Source organism: Silene latifolia, chromosome 8 (genome assembly GCF_048544455.1).
Source record: "Silene latifolia isolate original U9 population chromosome 8, ASM4854445v1, whole genome shotgun sequence".
Taxonomy (NCBI): domain Eukaryota; kingdom Viridiplantae; phylum Streptophyta; class Magnoliopsida; order Caryophyllales; family Caryophyllaceae; genus Silene; species Silene latifolia.
In genome coordinates, this window is record NC_133533.1 from 45595731 (window position 1) to 45603121 (window position 7391).

Sequence of the window (7391 nt, forward strand, 5' to 3'; positions counted from 1 at the left end):
TTATACAAAATAAATATTTTGGTCGGATAATAATGATAATAATAATAATATTCTCCGTCTTGAGTTGTAGTGGGCTTGAGACGTAAATTCATGTGTATATCGACTCAATTTTGCTTATTGGGCCTAGTATGACCAATGGACTCATCTACTACCCCTTCCTCCTCATCAAAATAATGAGGGAAACCCTAACCCCTCCTCCTTCCTCACATTTTCAGCAACACCACCACAAACACAAACACCATTTTCATACTCTCCTCTTACAAATCTTCAAAACACCATAACTTGCTCAATTCTTGTCCAAATCAAGTGATTTTCGCGTCTATCTCTTCCTCTCATCGCCCTCCATCTTTCTAGGTAAGAAAGACACCGACTTTCCTCCTTATATAGGGCTGTCGAGCCATTTATACATGGTACCCTTTTTCTAATTTCGATTCATAGTCTTAATTTGTGTTTTCTTATGTTTAGGAGAAAGATTAGTTAACCCGGAAGTGGATTCTTGAAAGGTAGATGAGTCTATTGTGGATTTAAGTGCAAAAAGGTAACGGTGATGGGTTACTCGACATTATGTCAATTTAATGTGTTTATATGTTGTGGTTTATTCTTGTGTTTGTTAAAGTATGAATCTTTACATGTTTCACATGTTCATTGTTGGATAAATTGGTTTTTGAGACCGTCTTATGGTTGTTTGACTAATTTCTAGTCTTTTGTCACATGTTTGTTCAATTGGATTAAATGGGTTGTTTACATATGTTAATTAGAGAAAAATCCGTCTTAATCATGCTTAGTTGACATGTTTAATTATGTCATAAGATTATTTATTGGATTAATATTGTAAATGATGAAGTTGGTAGTATGGTTGTTTTGAAATATGTCTTAAATTGTGATTTAGTATGTGGGTATGTTGAGATATAAGCTTTTGAATGAAAAAGATGGAATCTTTATGTTGAGTTTACCTTATTAAGTCTTATTCATGAACATGGAGTAATTTATGAATGTTGTAGGTTGTGGATTCTTGTTTTTAATTGTATAATTGACACTTGGAGGTTGATTATGTGTCCAACAATGATGTTGAAGCAACTTTGGGTAAAAATTGGTAGTGTGTTGGTTGAATTTCTTCATTATAATGGTGTTATTTAAATTCTGGTGCAAATGAGCCGAAGCTCATCCTTGACAAATTTTTGGGAAGTGACATTTTAAATGTTTGTAAAGTTTGAGCTTGACTCATTGTGGACAACATTCATTTTAAGGTTGTTTTCTTATCAAGTGACCATCTACTTGGTTAAGTTAAGTGTTTTTATACGTTATGTTGCACGATTTACTTCATATGCTTCTTACTCTTTGTTCCAATGCTCATAAATGGCGCGGGTTTGGTCCCCACCCGGCTGGGAGTTCTCTTATGGTTTCTCTTCACTTATAACTTCTATTAATCATTTATTTAATTACGCATCCTTCTTATGATTGGTAAATGGTCAATTTAGGATTTGTTTATGTTATGATAATGCGAAATATTGTTGTTACTCGTATTTGTGACCGGAGTGTGACGATTTACATTGTGTGACTACTCGACATTCCTTATTTATTTGCCCTCGGACATTGGGTCACGATTAAGTGCCATTGTTTCCGAGTTGGGCTATCTTCCTTCCGCCTCTTCGGACTTTGGGGTACGGCTAGGTACCATTGTTCCGATTTGGGGTTACTCGACCTTGGGGCACGGCTAGGTGTCATGGATCGAGTCTTGGATACGATTTGGGATTGTATGTCGAATCGGGTGTCGTCCCATCCCGAGAGTCGGCGATTTAGACTAGGACCGTATTATGATCGTCGTCCTACCAGGAGGTTGGAGTCTAGGGGTTTGTCTTGTTTTGAGTCAATCCTTTGTAAATGTCTTGCTTGTTACGGTCATTGGCGTGTTCTTATATACGAGAGTGCACGTCTTATATGATTGTTTGTGAGAGTCTTGGTCCTATCGGATACTAGTGGTGAGATGCAAGCCCCTAGTTGCGATATGATCGCCGGGATTGATGTTCCCATCCGTTCTTATGGTGAGATGCAAGCCATAAGTATGAATGTGACATTAGTAGCCACGTCCCGTGCTATGGTTGTTAAGAGGTTTTCAAGTAATGGCTATTGGTTTCCATCCATGTATTTTCTATTCAATTGATCCGTTGTTTACCTTCTTCATATGATTCGATGCCTAATCTCATATCCATGTTTTGGTCACCTTGAATGCATGTTTAATATATTGTACCATGCCTATCTCATTAAGAATGCAATGTGCCTATCTCATTAAGAATGCAATGTGCCTATCTCATTATGATTATCGTTTATATTCCCATGTTCATATTATTCAAGTATGATGCATGATCAATATGTTTAATTAAGTTCTTGCTTATGTGCATTTTGACATATTGTGGCTGGGAGAACCCTGAGTTACTCCCCACTGACTGTGGCGTTCATGTTTACATGAATGACAGGTTTGTGATGCAGATTATGGGGAAGACGTGTGAGCTAGCGAGAACGTTGAACCTTGGACCTTAGTTATAGTTTGCTTAGACTCACCTATCGTTAGACTTGTGTTTATTCGTGGGATATCTTTTCCCCAACGCACTTCGTTTTTAATTGTAAAACTTATTCATTTTACTTTTCATTTTCGTTTGATCACTTATGGTGGATTTCACACTTTAAACTTTAAAGGTTTTAAAAATCCCTTATTTTCCGCTTAGATTTAATAGTTCTTTTGATGCCTCATCGAGGGGTGTCACAGTTGGTATCAGAGCATATGTTGCTCCCGACGCACACACGTGTACCCCGAATTTAACCTTGAACTTGACCTTGAATAATGAATGAGAGATGGGTAGAACTAAGGACCTAAGTTGGTAGTCTCTTTGTGCATGCTATTTGTTAGGTGCTAACATGGTTGACTCTTTGGGTGTCTTGAGAAGATGGTACGACCAACCAAGGTGGAGAATACTATCATGGAAGCTCTTACTCTAATTCTTCGGAATCAACGGAATGCCAATGCTCAAGTGAATCATCGCCCTATCCGTCGTGGCAAGAGACCCTTTGTGCCCTCACCTTCATCACCTTCTAGCAAGAAGAGGTTGGTGCCGAGAGTCCAAGGACAAAGAGTACAAGACCATGGAGGACAAGAACCAATAGTGCAAGAGCCAAAAGGACAAGTCCCTACATCTACTAATAAGGTTAGGTAGAACCGCAAGTGCTTCAAGTGTGGGCAAGCTTATCACCCCGGGATTGGATGCTATGATATGCCCTTGAAGTGTTACCATTGCAAGAAGCCCGGACATCTCTTCAAGAATTGCCCCGAGAAGAAGACTACCCCTCCTCCTCTCCCTCATGCTCCGGAAGCCGAGCCAAGAAGGGTCATTCTTGTCAAGAATCAAGTCGGAACCGCCGTTCCTCCCGACACCGTTATGGGTGTGTTTTCTATCCTTGATCCACCTTTCCTTACTTTTATCCCGCGATGCTCATCCTTCCTTTCTAAACTCTCTTTTGCTTTACCTTTGAAGCTAGTTTGTTACCCACCCGACCTATTCTTCGTTTTTGTTTCTCCTTACATAACATCTTGCATACGGATCTCTTACTCTTGAAGAATGTCTTTACCGTCTTGAAGATACCTCCCTCTCTTCGAGCACCTTGTCATATTCCCTTATCCTTGTGCTTCTATGCCTTTCGCAACTCTTATTCCATATCTTGGGAGCTGTCTTTGTACCTTTTCTCCTTATAATGCCCCTCTTGTATACCTTCATTTTTGCCTTATGGAATGTTAACTTCGGTCAGATAAGTTGGCTTTTGTGGAGTTTGTTTGTGTTTGACCCTTAAGCCCGGTTTTGAGAGGTCGTGATGTTAGAAAGGCTTAGGTAATGTGATGATAAATACTTAGTGATTCTTATACCTAGTGCCTTGACCAAGTGAGTATAATTGATTGGTGGATTCTTTGTGTTAGGAATGAGTTGCCTATGTGATTAAAGTTATAGAACTTGGCTTTGTTGTTTATGTTTGGGATTTGAAAGCTTAGTAGGTTGAGCGTCGTCACCTTAGGAGTAAAAATGAGATAAATTTATGATAGGAGCTTGGAAGGAGACCCATTTTTAGATGTTAATGATTCCGTATAGATTGGTGATGCGATTTGATGTTAGTTGTCCCTTGAGAAGTCGTTGTTAATTCTTTCTTTGGTTTTTAAAACATTGAGGTTGTATCAAGTACTTGAGATAAATGGGTGCTTTTATACTTGAGTGGTAGATTTGCTTTAGAGAAATCCTAATATGTGATAGGATAGGTGAACAACGAATCTAACCAATTCATCAACCCTTAAGCGAGCGTTTATTTTTACCTTGATCAGTCATAGAGGTGTAATCCTTTAAGAGAGACTTGCATATAAGGAATGAGATGAATTGCCTTGACCCTCGTTTTGGAATTTGGTCGTTTTGTTATGATGGTACAATATCCTAATAGGCGTGACCTTGTTAGAGAGAACCTTAAGTCTTAGAAAGTGTATGGTTTAAGCCCTAAAATCCCCCTCGTACCTTTAATCATCTTCCTTCCCTTCGTTCATACCTTGATTAGATTTATTTCTTAAGTATAAAAGTTTACTTGTCGTTTCCTTGCCTTGAATACCTCTCTAATTCTAATGTCTCTTACTGGTGTTAACTAGTTACCTTTACTATTGACTCCTTTAATCTCACACCTCGTCATGTTCATGTATCCCATTGAAATTTCCTATCATTTCTTGACCTGGTTATTGCTCTTGTTTCTTTAGTGGAGTGATGGCATTGTTGGCTACGTTGTAGAGTGAGTGAGATGCTCTTTGAGGATTCTTTGTGAACCTTGATTTCGTCAAAATTGGATTAGTGGAACTCGAGTTGAGTTGGGTAGGAAAAATTGTATGACAAACCTATTTACTTTTGGTTGGTGGTCTTTATGATTTGGGGAATGTGATCATCTATGCTTGTGAATTCGAGTGTGAATAAGATTTTGGTTTGGAGTGTTAGAAAGTATGACGACCTTGAGATTTTGACCTTTGATTAAGGATTTTACCATAGTGAGAACTCCTAGTAGTCGATAGTTGGTTATGTGTGTAACTCTGTTAGTAGTTTTGATCTTTCGTGGAAATCGTTTATAGATGACTTATATTTGAGGGTTATGGAATCACAATTGTGGTGGAGTGACTTGACCCACAGGATAGCATAGGAGTAAAGTGTGCCAGTATTTTGAGGAAATTCTTGGGAGTTATGTGGTCATGATTCACCGTTCAGGATGACTTTGTTGTTTGAGATTTGACTTTCTGGCGTTTCCTTGTTGTTTAAATTCCTTCCTTCCTTAAGCATGAGCATTTCCGTTCATACCTCTCTTCTTCGCTTCATCATGCTCCTCCTTTAAATTTGATACTCGTAACTTGTGAAATTCAATCTTTGATATCCTCGTAGACTCGATTTCAACACTTCTCCTAGGAAGTTCATCATAGCTCTTTTGTTGGTAAAGTTTGAACCCCCTTAGCGTACCTTGTGTTCATGATATCTAAGTTCTCTTCATTTCGTACTATTTCTAAACATTTCAAGCTACCACTTTTGATCCATTGTTAAAAGTTTATGTTACTTTTATAAAACCCTACCTATTTTAAAGGTTTGAAAATGGGAATTTGATTTAGTTCTCCTTTTGTTCTATGAGTACAACTCCTTTTTATTGATTTTAATTGCTAAACCCGAGTTACTTTTAATTTTGCTCAATTTCTAACTAACTTTGACCTACTTATAATTCCTTTGTTAGAGTTTAATATTATATTTTCGGAAATTTGACTCCATTTGAGTTTAAAAGTGAAACCTCTATCTCTAATTTGGCTTTGGCAAAAGAAAATTTGAGTGAATTACCTTTTTCTTTCGATTTTGACGTTGATCGGATGTTAGAACTCGTTATTTGAAACGTTTAATAACTTGTTCTACGCTTGTCGGCGAGTGATTTTTTTTTTAAATTTGTCTTTGACTTGGAAAGTTAGCGTTCTTGTGTGCACGACAAGAGCAATTTCGTTCCATGAATGAGACTTATACCTTTGAAAACTCTTCATTAATGTTTTTGAAAGTATTTTAATTTTCGATTTATACAAATGATTTGCTTTTGACCATATCTTCGATTTGGAATGTGATGTTCTTGAATGCGCAACGAGAGCATTTTCGTTCCTTTGATGAGAATCGTTCTTTTAAAATTTTATTTGAGACTTACGAAAGGATTTTGATTCTTACGATAAGTAACCTTTTATTGTTTTGGTTACCAATTTTAAAAGTTCAGTTTTACTTTTTATAACCTTTCTTTTCCATCTTCAAGTTTCGAGGACGAAACTTTTTAAAAGATGGGGTGATTGTAACACCCGCGAATTTTCCATTTTGACATTTATAATTTAATTAACCATTCTATGGTCTTATTTATATTTTAAATTATTTAATTTAATTAATTTCATTATTAAACATGATTTTTATAAATATTATATTTTTAAAGCTTAAGTTATACAAAATAAATATTTTGGTCGGATAATAATGATAATAATAATAATATTCTCCGTCTTGAGTTGTAGTGGGCTTGAGACGTAAATTCATGTGTATATCGACTCAATTTTGCTTATTGGGCCTAGTATGACCAATGGACTCACCTACTACCCCTTCCTCCTCATCAAAATAATGAGGGAAACCCTAACCCCTCCTCCTTCCTCACATTTTCAGCAACACCACCACAAACACAAACACCATTTTCATACTCTCCTCTTACAAATCTTCAAAACACCATAACTTGCTCAATTCTTGTCCAAATCAAGTGATTTTCGCGTCTATCTCTTCCTCTCATCGCCCTCCATCTTTCTAGGTAAGAAAGACACCGACTTTCCTCCTTATATAGGGCTGTCGAGCCATTTATACATGATACCCTTTTTCTAATTTCGATTCTTAGTCTTAATTTGTGTTTTCTTATGTTTAGGAGAAAGATTAGTTAACCCGGAAGTGGATTCTTGAAAGGTAGATGAGTCTATTGTGGATTTAAGTGCAAAAAGGTAACGGTGATGGGTTACTCGACATTATGTCAATTTAATGTGTTTATATGTTGTGGTTTATTCTTGTGTTTGTTAAAGTATGAATCTTTACATGTTTCACATGTTCATTGTTGGATAAATTGGTTTTTGAGACCGTCTTATGGTTGTTTGACTAATTTCTAGTCTTTTGTCACATGTTTGTTCAATTGGATTAAATGGGTTGTTTACATATGTTAATTAAAGAAAAATCCGTCTTAATCATGCTTAGTTGACATGTTTAATTATGTCATAAGATTATTTATTGGATTAATATTGTAAATGATGAAGTTGGTAGTATGGTTGTTTTGAAATATGTCTTAAA

General features: G+C 36.6%; 1 long non-coding RNA gene across 1 annotated transcript; it reads left to right on the forward strand.

Moving 5' to 3' along the window:
* The first annotated feature begins 210 nt into the window (after positions 1 to 210).
* On the forward strand, positions 211 to 2711 carry LOC141594317 (uncharacterized). Its single transcript, XR_012522119.1, has 3 exons — positions 211 to 354; positions 466 to 538; positions 2475 to 2711. It is a non-coding gene; the product is annotated as an uncharacterized LOC141594317 (long non-coding RNA).
* The last annotated feature ends 4680 nt before the right edge of the window (positions 2712 to 7391 follow it).